The sequence below is a fragment of the Desmodus rotundus genome, chromosome 2, assembly GCF_022682495.2.
Source record: "Desmodus rotundus isolate HL8 chromosome 2, HLdesRot8A.1, whole genome shotgun sequence".
NCBI lineage: Eukaryota > Metazoa > Chordata > Mammalia > Chiroptera > Phyllostomidae > Desmodus > Desmodus rotundus.
The window spans coordinates 57,975,242-57,997,081 of NC_071388.1; the positions used below are offsets into that span (position 1 = coordinate 57,975,242).

At 40.5% G+C, this 21,840-nt stretch overlaps 1 protein-coding gene and 1 non-coding gene across 2 annotated transcripts in view; one reads left to right on the forward strand and one right to left on the reverse strand.

Annotated features, from left to right (window-relative positions):
* The window catches only part of WWTR1 (WW domain containing transcription regulator 1), a 122,636-nt gene that overhangs the window by 97,358 nt on the left and 3,438 nt on the right, over positions 1–21,840 (reverse strand). The gene's annotated exons all lie outside the window — the stretch shown is intronic.
* Positions 16,882–16,960, forward strand: TRNAC-ACA (transfer RNA cysteine (anticodon ACA)). The gene has a single exon. It is a non-coding gene; the product is annotated as a tRNA-Cys (tRNA).

Consider the following 21,840-nt stretch of genomic DNA (forward strand, 5'->3'; position numbering starts at 1 on the left):
GTAACATTAACATTATTCTAACAAATAGCTTCCATTGAACACCAAACAAACACCAAATTTGTTTCCTGGTGTTGCCTGTTGCTTTGTAAGATGGGCTAATTTTTCCTCCAGGAGTCTCTTTTTCCACATGCCGGAGTGCGTATATCCATGCCAACAGGAAATACAAGGTAAGCTTTTAGAGGTTTGGAAAAATGACTCTCTAGATCAAATCCAACTGTTTCAGACTTCAGCACAAGGAAAACTTCTAATCCGGTGATACCAGTCTTACAGATCATTCTTCTAGCAGTCATCTCTGCCAAATACCTGAAGACAAGATTAAAAGAAACACCTTTTTTCTTCATTGTGCAGCATAGGTGTAAGAGGAAAAGTCTTCCCCACTCCAGCAGCATGTAAAGTCTGGAGATGGGAAGGCCTTAGACTCCCCAATTAAATAAATAAGGCTCTTTATAAAAGACAATTTCACCCCTTTCTCAAAGTAAAATGTCTTTGATCCTACAGCAGAGTCCCTCAGGCTCACAAAACCCGCGCAAAGAAGGACCCCAGAAATCATCTAAGAACTAGCTCAATATTTCTGAGGTTAGGAAACTTACTAAGCCTATTTAATCCCAACGAGGACTTGAATGTGGCTGATAAGGACTCTCTCCATTGAACCGAGTGGTTTCCCCAACATCACTCCTATGCTTTGTCACTTCTGAATCTGAAGAACACAGTCTCTCTCTTCTGTTTTCCAAATACTGGTAACTTGTTGTCCGGCATCTTGGTGAGGTATATGAAGATATGCTTCTTCACCATAATAATCTTTGATAAATATCTTTTTAGACATGACTGACCCTAAATATTGTATTAAGCCTCTATAAGTTTTAAATTGGGTAACAGCACATATCAGAGGAATTAAAACAAAAAACAAAAAAACACCCCTCAAGTCAGCCAACCCATCTAGTCTGGAATATTTGATTAGGAAAGTATATAACAATATGAAAAGTATATATATAAGCACATTAAGGAAAGTTTGAAATTTTAGGATGATGAGATTTTTTATGAGTCTTTCCTTTAAAAAAAAATTCTAATTATTGTCATAAATTATTTTGCATAAGTAATATTACAATATTTAAGTGAATATAATTATGAGTAATAATCTCAAAATAACTCGTATAAAATGAAAGTCTTAAAAGTCTTTAAAATTTTGCTTCTGCTTCCAGCTCTAGCAACGAACAGGATGAGACAGGAAAAAAGGTCTTCTGTTGTTGTTCTTGTTTTAGCACAAGAAAAAAGAAAATCAGCAACTTATATCAGACCAACAGCCAAAGACAAAGATCTAAAATTTTCAGAGGTCATGTACTCCTTTCTGGCCGCCTTGTCAACAGGTGTTCAGAATTTCTTCTTGCTCCTCCTCAGCTCACTGTATTTTCTAGGCAGCCATGAGACACAAGGCCAAGGCCTTGCATAGTCACATGCCCCAGCCCTTCTGCCCTTGTTAGGTGGGCAAACAGAAGTTTACCCATAAGACAGTACACCTCAGCCCCAGGACCAACAGAAAGCAATCATGACGCCTAAGGTAATGCACAGAGCTGGTAAGTCAGACGTTTGAACTGTCCCTTCCAGGGTCACAGTACAGAACATAAGGTCCTGAGGTCACCCCAGGAACATGTGCATTCTCACCTAATCCATTTCTTTTTACACAATACGCATTTTGATGCAGCAAACTAAATTTCCTTCACTCATTCCTTCCTTGTTTCTAAGTTCTACTTAATTGCGAAAAGAGCCACAATCTAATGATGGAAGGGTCAGACTTAATGGGCAAAAGAGGGAGTCAGTTCCCCCAGAAACAAATATTCTTTTGTAGAGATGTCCCACACAAAATCTGGTCACTGTGTCAGCCTGGGAATGGTGACCTGTTCCCAGGGCTGTGGACAGTTCAGACTAGAAGGGAAGATATCAGGCAAGACCTGTCTCCACTCACCTGGGGCCAGAATAGAGAGGGGGAGTGAATATTCTTGTCTCCCCACAATTAATTTTCTCTGCCTCCCACCAAGGTGACAGGGGCAGAAGCTAAGTTTGGATGAAGAAAATGGTTTACTTTCATTCTATCAAAAGATCTGCAGTTATAAAAATAAGAGTTCTATGTTTCTAAAACCTACTTACTTTAAACAATAAAAAATATTTTGCTGATTCTGGGTATGGAGGCAGGCCTTGCCCAAAATGCAAAATTGTAGGGTTCCTTGATTCTTAGGGACAACACTAGCCAAATCAGTGATACAATTATGAAATCATCCTCCATGTAAAGCTTGGATCATATTAATAGTTCATCCCTTAATTCATCCAGTTACTGAAAAAGGCATTTTCAATCTTCACATACAAACCCCAAACATAAGAGCCAATAGATGCTTAATAATCACAAATGCAGCTACTTCCTGGGATAACAACCTTCAGGTAAAAGCCTACAAAGGAAACATTCCACCTTCCTTGCCCATCCCCACAAAGCATGAAATTCAATCCTTCTGTATCTTCTCAAAGTGGGAAAAATGTCCCGCCTCCCACAGTCATTCTTCTCAAATGGCCTGATGGAGTAGAGACCAGAGCACAAGTGGAGACCCCAGAAAAAGACAGGCCATTATCACATGCAAGGGGAGACACTGAATGACCCCAGTAAGACTAAGCAGGTCCACCCTGGAGACTGCAACTGGAGTGATGGCCCTGGGCTCCATGCTTGGTAGGGAGGTTGTAAGGCACTGCACCTTATGAAAATTGACCGCTTGAAACATGCTTTTATAAGGTTATTTTTACTTATTTACTTTTATAGCCATAATGAGATCCCTCTGCACTTGCTGAGTGGCCTCAGGCTCCGTACCCTCTCCATCACGATCCTGACTCTGAGGAAGCAGGCAAGGTAGTTTCTATTTACAAGGAAACTGGGCTTGCTGAAGTTATGCAAGCTTATCAAGTGGCAGAGCTGTGATTCAAACCAGGAAGTCTGACTCCAAAGCTACAAGTATTCCCTATGATTGCTCCATGCACTGACAACCAAGTCTCAAGCCACCTGCCCATGCGCACTGCACAAACACAGCCGCCAAGCTCTGTTCCCACCTTTACAGCTGTGAGGGGAATCACTGCAGGAAAGTCCATTTTCCCCTCAAAAATAAGTGTAATTAGCCAAAAGGTGGAAACAACCCAAATGTCCACCAACAGATTAATGGATAAACAAAATGTAGTAAATCTATGTAATGGAATATTATTTGGCCATGAAAAGGAAAAATGTACTGATATGTGTTACAACATGGATGAACCTTGAAAACACTATGCCAACCAAGTAAAGGAAACCAGTCACAAAAACCATGTAATATATGATTCCACATATATGAAATGTCTAGAATAGGCCAGGCTTTAGACACATAAAGTAGATTAGCGGTTGTATAAGGTTGCGGAGGATGAGGGTACATGTATGTGTGGTGGCTGGTGGGGGGGGGGGGGGCAGTGAGAGTTAATAAGCTTCAATTAGTAAGGGATTCTCTTTGTGGTGAAAAGGTGTTCTAAAACTGTGATGAAGGATGCACATATCTGAATAGATGAAAAGCCATGAGATTATTTACTTTAAATGGGTAAAATGTATGGTATGTAAGTTATATCTCAAAAAGTTATTTAAAAATAAATAATCGGTTTAAGAAAATTAAGAGACCCTAGTTATTATCTTCTTCAAGTTCCTTTTTTTTAAGGTGAGGAAACCTAACGATGACCTCCATATTAGGATCTAAATCAGTGTCCCAATGTGCCAACTAGACCCACTACTCAATTTCCCCTGGGTACCCAACTGAGTGCCAGACCACGGATAATGGGAGACCCTCATCCCTGCCCCCACAGAGCTTAATTATAGTCAGGCTTTTTCCAGCCTGAAACAGCAAAGTTATACCCAACAGCCTACAGCACTGGGTTCAGAGCAGGGAAAGACCACAGGCTCGCAGGACTCCGGCCAGAGGTGAGGGCACTCCAGGGAAGGAAGACAGGCACGGGCAAGTAAGGATTCAGTTAGTATCAGGTCTTGCAGATGAGGTTCAAATAACACTACAGTCCCATTTCTAGGAAAACAGGTAACAGGCAGACTTCAGCCCCAACAGGACAGGATGCCGGGGAGAGTTCTGAAGTGGGAAATGACAGGATGTGAGCTGTCTCCACAGAAGACAAGCCTGGCTACGGAGTGCAAGGGATTGCAGTCAGAGGCCAGCGTGTCGTAATCTGAAAAGGGAGTATCAAGACACACACGGGGCAGGGGCAGCAGGAAGGGGAGGAAGGAAGGATGAGATCGCACAGGAGAAAAACAAAGCACGAACATTCAAGACCCGTGGCAAGGAACGGGGGAACAAGCAGAGCTCTGACTCTGGGCCCAGACTGCCCGGGTTTAAATCCTAACTAGCTGTGTAACTTCGGTCAAATTCCTTAAATGCTTGTTGCCTCAGTTTTCTGAGTAGAGTGGGGATAAAAATAGTGTTTCTGCCAGAGTTGTTGGGAGAATTAAATGTGCCAGTGCTTAGAACAGTGCCTGGCACTGAGTAAGTGCTATGTTCTTGTTTGTTAAATAAATACACGTAAATGCGTATTTAAGATCTCTGTGACCCAGCTTCTAAACACAACGGCAGCAGCCAGGAAAAGCTTCATTATCTCCCATCAAGCTTCCTTTTTCAGTTTTCCCTATTCATTCACCCTGGGTTCTAAGTTCTAGGAAGAATAAAACGTGCTCCGTGCCCTTGAGGGTGGGCCTTCTGGGAGAAACCAGGCCAGAAAACAGAGCCATGACTATTCCCTACCAACACCCACACATCACAAATGGCTGAGCAACATGTCTGGTGCACAGCCTGCAGAAGGAAGTGAAAGACTCTGGACCAGACAGGCTGGAGCTCCTGTTTAAAAAGTAGTCGACGTCCTAAGGTAACATTCGGCTGGCATTCACCCTTCTCCCTGAGGCTGCCCTTTCCAGGTATGCCTCAGACCTGGGAACCGCCAGCCTCTTTCCTGCTCTGCTTCCTAGGAGCTCACCCTCTGGGCCTGGCCACAGCCTCTCCTCCCATGCCTGACCCCTCACAACTTAAAGACTCTGAGGCCAAACCTTGAATTGACAATGCTGGCCAGAAAGTTCTGGGCAGCGCTTGTAGGCTAGAGGAGAGGAGGAGGGATCCTGGCCTTTGCAGAACAAGAGGAAAGAACACAGTCTGTGATTTTGACCAAAGAGCCGTGCATGACTGACTGTCAGAAATCAGAGCAGGGCTCTGCTTGACCCTCCCTTTCCTGTGGTTGCGATAATGTTGCGGTGTCTCTGCCCACCCCACTCCCACGGTGCCTACTCACAAGGCCAATGGAGATATAGTGCCCATATTTTTTAAAGTTTTAAACTACCATAAAAATGCAATGTAATTTTAGTAATTGGACTTGTTGAATCTCACGTCTTTGGATAATTACTAAAGATATCCCTTCAAAATGATGAAAATTTCAAATGAAGTAAGAATTGGATTGCCCTGGCCAGGTAGCTTCGTTGGTTAGTGCACCGGCCTGATACACCAATGTTGCAGGTTCAATCTTGGCTCAGGGCACATATAAGAATCAACCAGTGAGTGCACAGACGGGTGGAATGGTAGGGCGATGTTTCTCTGTTTGTCTCTGTTCCTCTCTGTTTCCCTTTCCCTCTCTCTCTCTCCCTCTCTCTCTCCCTCTCTCTCTCTCTCTCTCCACTCACCCTTCTTCTGTCTCTAAAATCAATAAATAAGGTGAGGTTCCCTGTACAAGACCCTGGCCTGGGTCCCCTCGCTTTGTGCATCCACTGCATCTGTGGGACTTTATGGAAGAACCTCACCCAAGAAAAAAGAAAAAATACATAAATAAAATCAATAAAAAAACTTTTTTTAAAGAACTGGATTTATACCAGTTTTTGCAGATGAGGCTTAAATAGTTTTACAGTCCCATTACTTAAAAAATAGGTAAATTAATCGTGGTATAGCCATACACTGGAATAATATAGACGGTAGATTTCTAGCTACTATCATGGAAAAACATACTTTAAAGGAAAGAAAGAAAGAAAGAAGTGAAAAAAAAAATCTGAACTACTCGTTTCCACAGGAACATGTGTGTATTCCTGAAGGTCAGACCCTGAACTAAGAGGGGGACTCACCATCCCAGAGAGAAGAGCAGAGCTGGATGTAGAGAGTCAACAGAGACTGTCTCTAGCTGGGTTTCTGGGGGGTTTTTTTGTTGTTGTTTTTTGGTGAGTTTATTTGAACCAAACTAACAACAATTGCTGGGAAATAACATCTCAATAGATTGAGAAATGCTCCCTGGATTTCTTTAAAAAACATATAACTTGGGCAATTTTTAAAAAATTAAAAAATGGATATTGTTGTATTTAATATATTACCATCTATGAAAGTAAACCTGGTTTGTAACTTTAAATTCTTCTGTTTTTTCTGGTCAGAAGGAGACTCATTTTCCAGTCTTCAAAGAGCTGAAAATACAATAATATTAAATCCTGTTTCTTATGGGAAATGTGAGAAGTAAAGGCCTGTGGCCTTAAAGGGAAATGTAAGAAGTAAAAAAGCCAAAGCTAAATTTTACAATAAAGATAGTAATAATGGATATATGATGTAGAATGTGATACTTCCAGGATAATCATTTCTCCTGGGTTTATCTGGTTTAACTTCCTTTCCTTCGTGGATGATAGTGATGCCACTGAGAATGGACCTGAGGCTGTGTTTAAATACTTGCTACTAACTAGCTCCTCTGACATCTCTGTACTCACCATTGACACAGTTGATCTACTTAATTACAGTACTGCTGATATCTCAGAGCCCCCTTATTTACTTTGCATCCTGAAAAATCCTTTGAAACCTAAAGTCTACTACCTCTCTAGCTCTATTTGGAAAGGTTACAATCTTAGGATCATTTGAAAGTGGGGCGTGGGGAGGAAGAGAGGGACAGGTTGGGGGAATGTTTTTCCAGCAGGGAGTGGAATGTAGAAATAACCTGGAAACAGACAAATATACTGGATTCTTACTGGCAACTTTGCCCCTCTCAGATCATCATTGTTCTGTTTAAGCAAGAAATTTCTTAGAATTTATAGTTACACTAATATTTAAATACAAAGAGTAAAATATATCCCAAAGTGTAATATACTTTGTGTGTATCCACTATGCTAAAGCATGGTACCAGTATCTAACACATAGTACGTGCTCAACAAATACCTATTGGCTTATTGCAATAGGAAAGAAATACCAAATGATCTGAAGAATGGAGAAATAAAAAATCATTTCTTTCTTTCAAAAAATATTAATTGAACTCCTACTGTGTGTGCCAGGCATTGGGCCAGGCACTGGAGAGCTACAAGGGATAATATTTGGTTCTTGTCCTAAAGGAGTTCACAGTACAAAGGATGAAAATAAAGCACAAGCACTTTCCACTAGAGCAAATACTCAATGGTTGTCTATTATTTCTAACACCCAATTTCAAATCAAACTTATTGTACTATTATACCTAACCTAAAAGCATCCATTTCTGACTCTGTGCACCCAGCAATGTTTTATTTTAACAGCATGTTCAACATCAGCATTGATCTCAACAAATATTCCCTGGTACCAATGTATGATGGGTATGAGGGACAATGGAAGACCAGGTCCGTATTCTAAGAGTTAACATGGGGGGGGGAATGAAATAAAGCCATTCATTGAACAAGCCTTCTACAACATTTTAATGGACAAGAGAAATGATTAATTACCAAATTACCTGTACATAACAAACTACCCTGGGGATCTGGAAGAAGAGACACCTTTCAGCTGGATGGTCCAATAAGGTGTGAGAGGGGCAATGGAGTTGGCTGAGTCTTAACAGACCATGCAGGGAGATGGAAGACACTCCAGGTCAGTGAGAGAAATGACACACACTCTTAATCAAGAGTCCAAAGACAAGACATTCTGTATGAAATATGCGAAGACCATGAAGATAAAATAGAAAACGAGAGCAGCACAGTTACGGTCGCTATGGGCTGCCTTCAGGACTGTTTAACATTCCCAGAAAATCACTCCACTGTTGTCGCAAATGTGCCTGGAGAGGAGGGTGACCTGGAAAGGGATACAAGCTCCCAAATAGAGTATAATTCCCTAATATTTGTACTGTTAAAGAGTTCATATGAAGGGCAAAGGCATTAGCATAGTACTGGCTCTGGACTTTGGATTTTTAACCAAATGATAAAAATGACTTGTTTTCTCTTGTCTCTGTGCATGCTTTCCTCACTATTTTGGCCGATTTCTCTTCTCCCTTTATTTTTCTCTCTCTACCCTTCTCTAAGTTTAAAAAAAAAAAAAATCAATGCCACAAGTCTGTACGTTTAAATTCAGCCCACATGACATTTCCTTCGAGTTTAATTGCTTCCATACAATTTATATCCGCTAGTCACGCTAGACCCCAGAGTATTAAGCAAGCTCTTTTACAAAGAAGCTCTTGTCCTATAATAACCCCCATAATTAAAATGCAGGAATTATGGGTAAGGTCCAGCCAGATGATGTCGGGCGAAACAAACAGATTTTTAAATTCACCCAAAGCAGGCAGGAAGCAAGTCAAAGCCAGACAGTCTACCATCAGGCTTCCGAGCAAAAACACTGGAGCACTAGCTCAAATGGAGATCTGGGAATCTCCGCCCGGCCAGCACAGCGGCCAGCACACCGGAATGAAGTCAGATACTGTATCTTTGGGCTGCAGTGCAGAGCCACCGCACAATGTCACTTAAAGAGACCTGGTTACCTTCTCTCTGCTTTCAAGTCAGCCCGTTCCAAAAAGTTCTAGTGGCGGTTTGCAAACGCCACTCTTTCAAATGTCTTTAAAATGAGTAGATGATTCTTCTTCATTACTCTGAGTAGAATAAGGTTATCTCTTCCTATAAACTACTTGGGCAACATTTCTGGCCTTGTCCTATAGCAAAGGACATCTACAATATTTCAAGGTCTTTATAAACCCTATCCTTCTGGATGTTTGTTCAACTTATTCCATTATCTTCCTCTCCTCCACAAACTAACCTCCCCAAAAGTTCACCTTTGAAATGTTGTAACTGCATGAAGCACTAACAGGACACCCTAGATCTCAGTACGGAGGTAGCCCGCCTTGCACAAGAATTGTGCCTACCTTTCTTGTAAAATCCCTGTAAGCAACACTTTGGTCCTCCAACAGTATTCAGATAAATGCCTATCCACTAAGGTCAGAAACAACAATTTTTAATTCCATGCAATCTCTCCTTATGTTCAAAATCCATTCAGAGCAAGAACGAAACCACCTGAACTACTTACCAGATCCCCTTGCTCAATGTGAATGTTTCTATAGCTTACCCCTTTGCCTGCATTGCCTCACTGGTTTTCATAGACAAATGATAGGTGAGAACAAATACACTTTATATTAAATGTTATCCTAGCCTTAGAAACTGACAGATGAAAACATTTTGCTTATCACCAATGAACTACTTTTGATCTATTATCATAAAAAACAATTTCTATGCTACCGCTAAAACAGAATGTCACTTGAGTTTATTTATCTTTTACATGCTCTGCAGACCTATTATTTATTGAAGTAGCCTATATGTGGACATATTCAGAACCGTAATGACTTTATGCACCAAGTTACTGGACAGATCAAAGTACAATCCGATTTTTAAAACATTCATTTAAAAAGTCATATTTACATTTTGGAAAGGAAACTTTATATTTTAATGGAATTATGTAGATATTATTTATTTCACAGTATCCTTTTCTTTTGTTCCACTACATGATTTTTTTGTTTTGCTCTTGGCAGACTTTATTTTCACTGTACAACACAGACATTGTTTTAAAAAACCCATTTGTAATACGTGTCAGTATCTATGACCCTTCACTTCAGCTCAGGCGACTCCATGGTATCAGTTTACACCTCCATGCTCCCTTGGAAGTTTAAAATACTCTTTTTTTCCAGCAGTTCTCAAAACTAGACTCCAAATACATAGGTACCAGTCACCAAGATGTTTACCACGCCTCAGAAGGACCTTCCAAGAACTCTTAAAACTGAACTCGTTACTGCCACTCGGCTTTAAGGAGAGTGTGGACAATGCACTTTAATTAGCCAGAACATGGGCCCTTTTATTCACACATGAGGCAAGTTGAACATTCCAAGATCATGTGCAACTGAGAGCCTTTAATGGTTTTCAACCAATTAACTAGGGCTGGCCAATTATTAGGCTAAACGAAAAACACTGTGGCACACCTTGACTCACCTCGTTCTGGCTAATAATTAAAAAGGCTGTGCTAGTCCATCCCTTGCTCTACTCACCTGCCAAAGTTTCGGGCAAAAGTTTCAACAATTCTAGATCTAACCTTTAAAATCATGTCTTTAGGGCTGACGTTCCAAATTGTCCATAATGACCCCACACTCTACTCTGCCCCTGCTGTTAACTATCTGTTAATAGTCACGGACTGCGCGATAGTTACTAACAGGTGAGCAACAGACAAACGGAAAGAGCAATGGCTGCACTGGGTGCCGCGTGGGCCACAGCCCTGGGACCCTGCTGGAGACCCCGCTTTCCAAAGCCCAAGGCACAGCCCTTGCCGTCTCCACACTTACACAGACGCGAGATCGGTAAATTCAGGTTTAACTCTTTTCAGACATAACATAGCTAAACTTTCTTTAAAACCTGAGAAAAAGAGATTATATCTTAAAAATATACTTGGGTACAGCATAACCATTAAGTAACTGATTCTTTCTCCATTCCTATCTTTCCTTCTTCCAAGTTTTTATGTAACATATATTTATGGTTGGATTTTATGTTAAACTGCATGAATAGTCAAATATATGTTGGATGATTTAATTATGTAAAAAGAATCCACATTTATTAAACATTCTGTATACATACCCTTATATTTCACACATTACGTAAAACAGACCCATGAAAGTGGAGATAATTGCACTAGAGAATGCATCTTCAGAAAACGTAGGTAATTTTATAAGCCACACTGAAATTTACTGCTTCTTTTATGATTCTTAATCCCTCCTACAAAATTCACATGTTTATACAAATTCCAAACCAGTAACAAAGCCACCAGGTGCTCCCCGTACTAGCAAAATGCAACAGAATGGCCTTTCCTAAAGGTGGAATGGACTTCCACCTTTAACTACAAAATGTATCCAGACTCACTCAAACCAGTTTGATGTAATCATACATGTTTTATTTACTTACCTACTTTGAAAGGATAAACCGGCCTGGGCAATTACCTGCACTAATTTCAGAATCTCCTTTGCCAGTTATCAAAATCAGTTACAGCAAATGGAGAAATAAAGATAGGAAAGATAAACGATTATCTGAAACTATAATTACATAATACTCCAAATCATAAATTTTTAACTGAGGCTCTCCAAACAGAATCTGCTATGTTTATGGCTGCAATTAAGTATGACGCGTCCCAGCAAGAACAGCCCCGTGCGCTATAAACTGTGACAAGGTTTCTGCCACAGCTAAGGCTGGAGACTGTAATCCCTCACGGCAAGTGATTATCGCAGAGCAGTGTTTTTACCAAATCTTACAACTTATCTCGGTTAGTTATAAAACTCTGATTTCAGACCTCATTTTAACAAGATGTTTAAATAAGCAAATGCGCGGTCCTTCTATACGCCATCAGACCTGTCGTAAGAGAGCCGCACTCCTAGCAGGAACACCATAGAGTATAAGGGAACTGGAGGATGTATCTTATCCAATTAAGATGCCTAATTTCTTCATTTTTCTCTCTTCAAAAACTAGATTATGTAAATTAGTACCCTAAGCCCTTGCCCTGCCCTGAGGAAAGAAAGTGTCCTCAGTGGAAAAACTACCCACTGGACATTTTTCAGTTCTCATCTTGGCCTCTGAGAAACAACCCACAGAAGCTACCATTCCTCCTGCCTGAATTTCCCTGCATTTCATGCACTGCTTTCTGGATTCCCTCCTATCGCTCTGGCTGCTGTTCTCCACCTCCTTTCCAGGGTCTATCAGGACTTCCTTCTCTTTTTTTCTCACTCTATCTGTAACCTCTCAGAAATCTCATCCACATCTGAATTTGAACAAACATATATATAGTTACAGTTACACAGATATAGTTAGGTAACATTACTTATCTGGATATAAATTAGTTAACTGTTTTATGTATGTGTGTATGTGTGTATCTTCCTTGGATATCTTAATGTTACCTCAAACCCAACATGTTATAAACCTCTCAATCTCTTCTAAACCTTCCCGTATTGCTTGTTACAATTAGTGGCAACTTCACTCAAGCCATCACACAGCCTGCAAATCTTCCTTTCCCATCTTTGCCTCAATGCTCCAATCTAATCTATTACCAAATCCTGCCAACTTTACTCCTTGATCTCCTTTAAATGATATCCTGTGTTCCCTTTTTCAGTACCACTAACTCAAGTTCCCAGCAACTAAAACACTCTTTAAGGACTTCATTCCAGGGTGGCAAATACTCAAGTCACTGCTTTAAATTCTAAAACTGCAGTTAAAATTTCTATCCCCATTTCATCCCAGTACAGCCCACAGACCGTCCTCAAAAACCTCATCAGCTTCGGAGCACCAAGGACATCAACTTCTTGAACCACAAAGCCAAATCCCAATCTCTGAACTATAGTTACCCCAGCAAAGCTCTTGTCCCTACGACTTCCCCATCAGTCATCACATCTAGTTCTCCATAATTCAATCCATGCCTATACTCTATGCAGTTCCAAGGCCATGTACAGGTCAACCAGAAACAAAGACCACCTAAGCTGTGGCTCCCACAACAGCAAAACAACCAGCTGAGGCCATTATAAGTGAAGTCGTATGTGTGCGTAATAAATCCCTGGAAGACACAGAAGCGACTGTGAACAGTGGTTACACTTCAATAGAAACTAGCAGGTAAAGGACTCTTTTTACTTTATATCCTTCAGTTCTGTTTTAGTATTTTTGATAAGAGCATGTTAAAAAGCCAGCTTTTAAAAATAAATCTGAAGATGATTAAAATCAAGCCAGTAAAAGTTACGTGTTTATTTTAGTTCCATCTGTCATTTGCTTGCATGTTCTACTTTTCGATGGGTTACCACAGCTGCTTTCCCAATCCTTGAACGCCTAGGCCAAAAAATGATGTTCATGGACGAATTGGGAGAAAGACCAATATTCTGCATCTTAATGTTTGTAGAAAAGCCAGCACAAAAGGATATGTATTTTTAATAAACAATCCAGCATGTATTTTAATAATCAATCCAGCACATATGTTCTTCTCCAGGCACTGTGGTTTAATTACTCAGTGTGCAGCTAGCAATGCTTACAGGTAGATTATTCACAAAAAAAGAACAGAATTTAGATTTATCTTCAGTATTCAGAACTGGAGTGTGCCAAAGCATATTTCCAAAACAATGAGTTAGCATAGGGACCACAAACACATAAAATATATTATGTACTGGAAAACAGATCACACATAACATTTGTGCCATAAAGTTTGTTTCTCTATTGAGACTCACTATTTAGCATCTTAGATGGATTATTCTTGTTAAGTTAATAAAAGATATGATCATTGATTGGTTGGTTGATACATAAAAGACAGCTATAAGGATGGATGGAAAAATGAAATGATAAGAAGGTGGGTGGATGGATAGATGAATGGATGGATAAATAGAATTGAGAGAAACAGATAGATCAGTGATTCTCAAACTATTTGTGGCAAAGGACCAGGGTTTTTTTATTTTCAATCTGTCAAGACCAGTATGTGGTCCTACTGTGGATGGCTTGGGCCACATGTGAGTCACCACAAAAGTTTGACATACCCAAACTACCCTGTTCCGTAAGACAATCCCACTGATCATGTACTGAGCTGTCACAACAACGTCATTTTGCTATAAAAGTTTCTAAACACTCTCAATTTCTATATCTAGCTTGTCTTGAACCAGTTGGGTATCAGTCCATGGGGCCACACTCTGAGTAGCACTGAGATATCATCAGCTCCCTCACACTGGTGTTCTGGAAAGAGAATCAGAGCACTCAGGGAAGGTGGAAGAGAAACTTCTCACAATAGTGCTTTGGTACTATTTGAATTTTTGTCATTTATGGGTGTTACCTATTCAAAAACTTTTTTTTAATTTAAAGAAGTCATCTGAAAACATTACCATGTGATTCAGCATTGTGGCTTGGCATGAAAAGACTCTCGCTGGGCTTCACTGAGAGTTTAGGAAGGCTGCCCCTGAGAGGAAGGCTGCTGGCTGCTCAGACCAGGCATCCCCAGGGGACAGGGTCTAGGTGGGCCTTGGTCGGTTCACTGGGTTGCAGAACCTGAATTTTGTCTGTGCCCCATTGATCAGCCTCAAAGGAGCTGAGAAACTATTGAAAACCATATGAGGGTGTTCGGGGAACAACTAGAGCCACAAGCTATTCATTTACCAGCAGAAATGGCAGACTCAGTAGGTCTGGGCCTCAGCCAAAGAGTAAAGACCACCCACTACTGCGAAACTGCACAGGCTAAACTGAATATATGACATATGGATGGACAGATGGATGGGTGGATTGCTATAAAAGGCTCTGCCATTTCAGACTCTTAATTTAGTATAAAATGCTTAGTTCCCTAAACAACTAGGAAGATCCCAACATAGGAGTCAATGATGGGGTCTTATCCTGCATTCAGATAAAGGTAAGGTTGGCAATCTCAGAACTAAGAGATGAGGAAGTTGACACTTACTAGCAAAATGTCAATAAGCCCATCCTAGGTGAGGGTCTAAAGCCTCAGTGAGATGCACAGTCACTTTCCAACCGACACTTCTTTTCGCCCAAGTCAGGCTACATTCTTCTTGGCCTCAAAGCCACGCCTTTAGGCCCTGGCCAGGTAGCTCTGTTGCTTAAGAGTATCATCTGCAGTCAGGGCACATACAAGAGTCAACCAATGAGTGCATAGATAAGTGGACCAACAAAGTGATGTTTCTCTCTCTCTCTCTCCCTCCCTCCCCCTCTCTTTCCCCCTCCCTCTTTCTAAAATCAATCAATAATTTAAAAAAAAAAATCACACCCTTAGCATTTCTGCCTCTGTACTTCTCTTCCTATCTCCTCTTTCCCAGGAGGCCTCTTTGCCCACCTACCCACATTCTTCCTATTTTTCAAGGTTCCATTTATGCCCAATCACCTTTATAGAGATGTCTATGAACACCCACCCACCCTTCGTCCATCTTCCTCTCCACTGCATTCAGTAGGTGGAGCTATAACTCTAAACCTTCAGACCAAAGGGCATAGGCATGATGGAATTACGTTCCCAAACATGGCAGGTTCCTATGAGAAATGTCTAGTGCAAACGGCTAAAAGAAAACAGGACGGAATTCCTTCCTTATCAAGCACCCACCTATGTGCCAGGCACTGTGCTCAGGTTATACAATGACAAGCAAGACGAACACCATTCTTGCTTCCTGGAGGTTAGAGTAGTAAGAAAAGAGAAATAATATAAACAGTATTATGGCAGTAGTGCTTCAGATGAGGCACGGGGCTCTGGGAGCACATAACAGGCTCATCTAAACCAGCATGAGGGCTGAGTCAGGGAGAACCGCCTGCAGGCACGGCATCTATGCTGATGCCTGAAGGTAGCGTAGGAGTTAACCAGGCAAAAAGCAGGGAAATAATGTTCCAGGCACAGGTAATGCCAAGTTTCCAAAGCCAGAGGGAGCATGGCCAATGGGTGAAACCAAAAGACGTTCAGTACGGCTGCAAATTTCAGACCAGTAGCCAAAATAGAAAGGACTGCCTTATTATGAGACAGCTCACAAGAGCTTCCAACCCACGGGGAACAGCTGCTCCAGGCTCTGCCACCACACAGGTCAGAAGGCAGCTATTTAGCCTGGTTTGTCTGTGTTCTCCTTGTCTCCCCAGGTAGACTGTCAGCTGCCTGAGGTTGGGAAACCTGGAAGCCATCTCTCACCTCATGGTACACTGCATGCTGCGAGCACACAAGAGAAGTTCAATAATTTTTTGTTGTAAATGAGGAAACAACTAATGTCATTTAGGTGCCACAAAGGAAAGGTCAAGGGAGTTCACAGCCCCCATTCCCATCTCAAGCAGGAACGGCAACAATAATAAATTTTCAACAGTGCTTACCTGCCAGGCACAGCGATAAGCACTGCATATATATCCCCTGATTTCACTTCACCTAACAGCACCAAACAACTGAACACCGTTTTGTCCTTTCCTACTTATTGTCTGCTGTGCCTAGATGGAACAGCAAAAGGCTAGAACTCTAGGAAAGAGAGCATACAGATAAAGGATAAACTGAAGGAAATCTATATGACATGAGATTTTCCATAAGCTGACTTCTCATCCTAAGGGGACATCTATGGAGAATTCTTGGTTAAGATTTTAGCAATTACTCTGTCAATTCATTTCTAAAGAGAAAAACCCAAAACAAGAAAAACACTTCAATTACATAAGCTGAGCTTCAGCTAAGATGGCCCCAGGGTCCAAGTCTACCAAGATCTACCATTCCAATGATTCTTCTCTTTCCTCCTCTCGCAGTTTTTACAACCTCACTCTTGCCAATTTAAAAAGAAATGTAGAAATGGAGATCACGTGGTGGGTTATCAGCGGGGAAGGGGAGAGGGGAGAATGGGGGAAAATCTACAGGGAATAAGAAGCATAAATGGTCGGTAGAAAATACACAGGGGGAGGTTAAGAATAGTGCAGGACATGAAGAAGTCGAAGAACTTATATGCACAACCCATGGACATGAAACTAAGCGGAGAGGAATGCAGGTGGGATGGCGGATGCAGGGCAGAGGGGAATAAAAGGGGGGGGAGTGGGACAACGGTAATAGCATAATCAATAAAATATATTTTAAAAATAAATAAATAAATAAATAAATGTATGCCCTGACCAGTGTGGCTCAGTTGGTTGAGCATTGCCCCACAGAGCAAAAGGTCGCAGGTTCAATTCCTGCTCAGGGCACATGCCTGGGTTGCAGGTTCAGTCTCGCTCGAGGCACGTATGAATGAGAGACAACCAATAGATGTTTCTCTCTCACATCTGTGTTTCTCTCTCTCTCTTTCTGCCTCCCTTCCCCTCACTCTAAAAATAAACAAATCTTTTTTTGAAAAGAAAAGAAACATATGTTTATTGTAGGACATTTGGAACAAATAGAAAGGCAGAAAGTAGACAAGAAAAATCATCCATAATCCCAGAAATGACTATTGTACACATTTTGGTAGGTACCCTTCTTCCTCTTCTCTCTCTTTCTCTCTCTCTCACACACACACACTTCTAAGAAGAAACCAGGATTATGATCCTATCAAACTGGACTGTAATTGCTATTTTTCTTGTATTATATCCTATTGTCTGATATTCAGGGCCATTTCTCACCTCTGAGCATTGGTAATTAATTATTAAATCATGAAATATGAATGAAAATATGTATACACAAGGCACACTGAAAAGAAAAACTATAACTTGACTCAGACATGAAACTCTCAACTATAAGAACAGTGAAGGTCACAAAAAGGTTTCATTCCTGAGTGGACGGTAATAGATGATAGTTATAATACAAATGTTCAAAAATCAAATAAGTTTGTGAAATACTGGCTTAAACAAAAGTAAACTAGTTTTTGTAAGAAGTGACTTTGGAGTCTTCAGTGTTCTAATATATTTTGAATTCTAAGGGAAGGATAGAGCATGCATGCCACGCATCCGAAACCAGGAGTGTCAAACTCATTTTCACCAGGGGCCACATCAGCCTTGTGGTTGCCTTCAAAGGGCTGAATGTGGAGCTCCTTGCCACTAGTTAAGGAGTAGTTACATTTATACAGTCCTAAAATTACATTCGCCCTTTTATTTAAATCACCCTTTATCTAAAAAAAAAAAACCAAAAACAAAAACTATTTCCTGACTTGGTTGGTTCTTTGACTTCCATCTCCCTCTCCTGTGATTAGATATTTAACTGAAAGAGGAAGGGAAGGGAGGGGACGAGTTTTCATGCTATAATTCCTACACATCTCAACTCAGTTGGTCAACAAGCAAAAATTGAGGCTCAGTGCCTCAAATCTCTACAGAAATTTATTTCCAATCAATCTCTGCAATTATAAAGGTAATAAGAAAACCTGCCTCTTTTTCTCCTTGGACCTACTTTACAAACGTCTCATTGACCCACTCACTCCACAAGTCCTCAGCAGTGCACCCAATCCTGACGTCAACTAGGTCCCCACCCTCCCAGTCACACCTGTGTTCCCCGTGAAATGATATGAATTCCTTAATGGTGGAAATCTTGAGAATAAAATATAAATAGGCACTGTAGGTGTATGATCCATGTCTGGTTTGTTTGTTTGGTAACCTCTTTCTCTCTCTCCCTCCAGCACCAAGAGCTCCAAATTTGATCACCCAGACTGAGTTCGGAAGCACACTCTAATGTTCCATCCACCACTCCGGAGTTACCTTCTCTTCTAGGATACTTAATTATAGGGCCTAATTACGGGCATGTAATTGGCATGAGGCAGCACAATGTAAGAGCAGGAACATAGGTTTTAGAACCACAATTCAATCTCTGCCACTCACCTATTATGTGACCCTAGGCCATTGACTCAACCTATCGAGCCTCAGTTTCCTCAACAGTAAAATGAGTTAATAACAGGTACCTATTCACAGAGTCACTACAAGGGTTAAAAGAAAGAATATATGTGAAAGCACCTAGGGTTATGAAAAAAGGTTTAATACACATGTGTCAGAAGTGTGCTCCATAGCTGATTCTGATGATGTGTCTCTGGAAAGCACAGATTCAGCTCCCTGCCTTGTCTGGCATAGAGTAGGTCATCAACAAATGTCAATTGTCTCCCCTCTTGAAGTCTCCATTTCTCCACCCCAACCTCCCTCCGCCACACACAAAATCAGCCCACTAGTAGCTACAAGCCAGATTCCAAAAAATAAAAAGTACACTGTCCTTAGAAGGGGTTAGGTATTCTCTGCCCAAGATGCTAAAGCAAAAGGACATCCAGGTGGGTATTCCTGTTTAGGTTCCTTAACAGGAAAAGTAACTCTCAATCCTTATTTTAAATTTTAAGAACTGGCTTTCAATCCCAGATCCAGGTTGTCACTCAGAGCCGTAACTACAACCGAGAGTCAAAATCAGCTCTTTTACTGCCAAGGTTTCTGCATCTGATTTGGGCCAGGTAGACAGGGTATGTGTGTGGGGAGACAGGAAGAAACTTGCACAGAAAGTCTACTATGTGCCAGAAACTTCAAACATGTTATCTCCTCTGATCTTTCAAAACACCACTAAATAGTTATTACTATCCTCATTTTACAAAGAAACTAAGGCAGCAGGCAATATTTTTTGAATGATAAAAAGCCCTTCATGAAAACAGCTACATTATACATTATCATCCAAAGATAAATAGAAAGAAAACATTCAAGTCAGTTCTTTAAGAAAATCATTTTAAAACAACTTTTAAAATAAATATTTTCAAATTGAAAAGGACTTGAGAAATTTACATCCCACAAACATTTCTTATGAAGTTACTCAAGGATGTACTCCAGCAAAATGAAAACATAAACCAAATAAGAGGAAGACATGGAAAAAGGAAACAGCATTTTCAGCCATGGAGAAAAATGAAAAGAAATTCCAGGATGACGACTCTGTTGCAAGGCTGAAGTCCAGAACGGCACAGAAAGATGAAGGAATCTGGGCATAAAAGCTTAGGGAACGATTTGATAGACTGATGGGATTAAGAGCCTAGAAAAATTTTGAGACATTAATAAAGCCAAATAACATATAAACATATAAAAAGGCAATTAGAAATACCAGGAAGAAATGTTTAAGAAAGTCAAGGTACAAAGATCAAGAAACTAAAAGGTGACAGAAATGTAAACAACTGTAAGAGTGAAAAGAAAGAATCTGTTTGACTTTGGTGCTGATATATCATCTTCTGACTGGCCCAGGAGTCCTGACACCAGACCCAATGTGCAAGTCTGAATGAACTATATTTATAGAATTGCAATAATGTAATTGTTGTCTATGGATTTTCAACTTCAAGAGTAATTTATAGACCTGGCTGGTGGGGCTCAATGGATTGAGCACCGCCCTGCAAACTGAAAGGTCACCACTTTCCCTGTTGAGGCACATGCCTGGGTTGCAGGCCAGGTCCCGGTTGAGGGTGTGCAAGAGGCAACGGATCAATGTATCTCTCACACATCCATGTTTCTCTCCCTCTCTTTCTCCCTCCCTCCCCCTCAAATCTTTCTTAAAAAGAATAATTTATAAATAAAAAGGTCAACTTTTATTGGTAATGGGTTCAGGGCTTTGGAATGTTAGAGTGACATTAATAAAAATTAAATTATATAACAGGTAAGCTACCCAAACCTCCTTGACTTACAAAATGGAGAGTCAAGAAATACTGTCAAAAGTTGACCTGAAAAGGAAGAAAGATGACCTAACAGACAAACTAAAAACAATATAAATATTAAATTTGGAAGAGGAAGAAAGAAAACTTAAGGAGCTACTTTCTCACTTTCATATGAGGAGTTAAAGTTGATAAGACAAAAAATAGTGGTAAACGAATATTAAAGTTAAGAAGGTAACAATCTAAGAATTAGATTCACAAACAGTTAAAAAAATCAAAAGGTCCTCTTTGTGAGGTTTAAGGAGGTGAAGGAAACCATTGTTTTTCAACAAAAGTCCTTCTGTTCTATTGGATTTGTTTGTTACCAAGTGCATAAATCACTTTGACAAAAATAATTTTCTACCACACATTTCAAAAAAGGCAAAACATGAAAATTATTACTAAAAATTGGGAGTGGCAGACAAATATTATAATTGGAATTGTATTCAAGAGTGGGGATAAAATATTTTTCCTAATAGAATGTTATTCAAATGAAAATTTTCTGCAATGGAAAGTCCTACTGCAGCCAGATCATTCTGTTCTTTATAATTCCCTATTTCCTGGTTTATGTACAATCAACATGTATTCCATTTATAACCAGAAATGCTTTAAAATTTCAATGTGATCAATGTTCAAGCTGGTGTGCCAGGTTGCTAAGAGCCCAATACCCACACACACACCCAGCCTGGTTTTTGATCTTCAGAGCCCATCAGGAACAGTGCCGTCGTTTTCAGAAGCCCTGGGTTTTTAACATCCGATCTTCTCTGTGGCTGCATGCTACCCCGAAGGAATGCCAAGCAGCACAGGATGAACAGCCAGGGACCGTGCCCTTCAAGAGGTACCAGAAAGTGATTACATCATATGCCTAGGAACAATCTTCCCTGAGAAAACAACAAAAAGCCCTTTTAGGCGTCTTAGATGTCCAGGCTTTACTTTCCCGTAAGCTCATTGTTCAGCTGGAGAGGTGACCTGGGCATAAAGGTGGGAATGGGGAAACCAGGAAACTGCTCTGTAAGCAGAGGGCAACAGATTAGAGTCCAGGGTCTACCATTAAATAACCACGTGACTTTCCCAAAGTTAAGTTGTCACCATTCCCTATCCTTAGTTTTCATGGCCAATGTCAATTCTAAAATACTTTGATTTCTGATTTATAGTCTTCAATATCTGACCTGGATTCTTCTGCTAGCCCCATTTCACAGACAATGGAGCAAAGTGATGAGCAGATTTTAGGAAATTAAATCAAGGTCAATTGCCATCATTTTTCAAACTTAATCCACCAAAGTACATTACCTTTTGAGGCTGTGCAACAAAGTGTGACATATAACATTTGCCTTATTCCAACTTTAAACAAAGTTCCCACAGAAACTCAGAGAACTCTTGGCAGATTGCTAATCTTGAAAGACAGTAGTCATGATGACTTAATTTCTTTAATTCCCTAAGCTACATGGCCAAAAAATTTCCAGG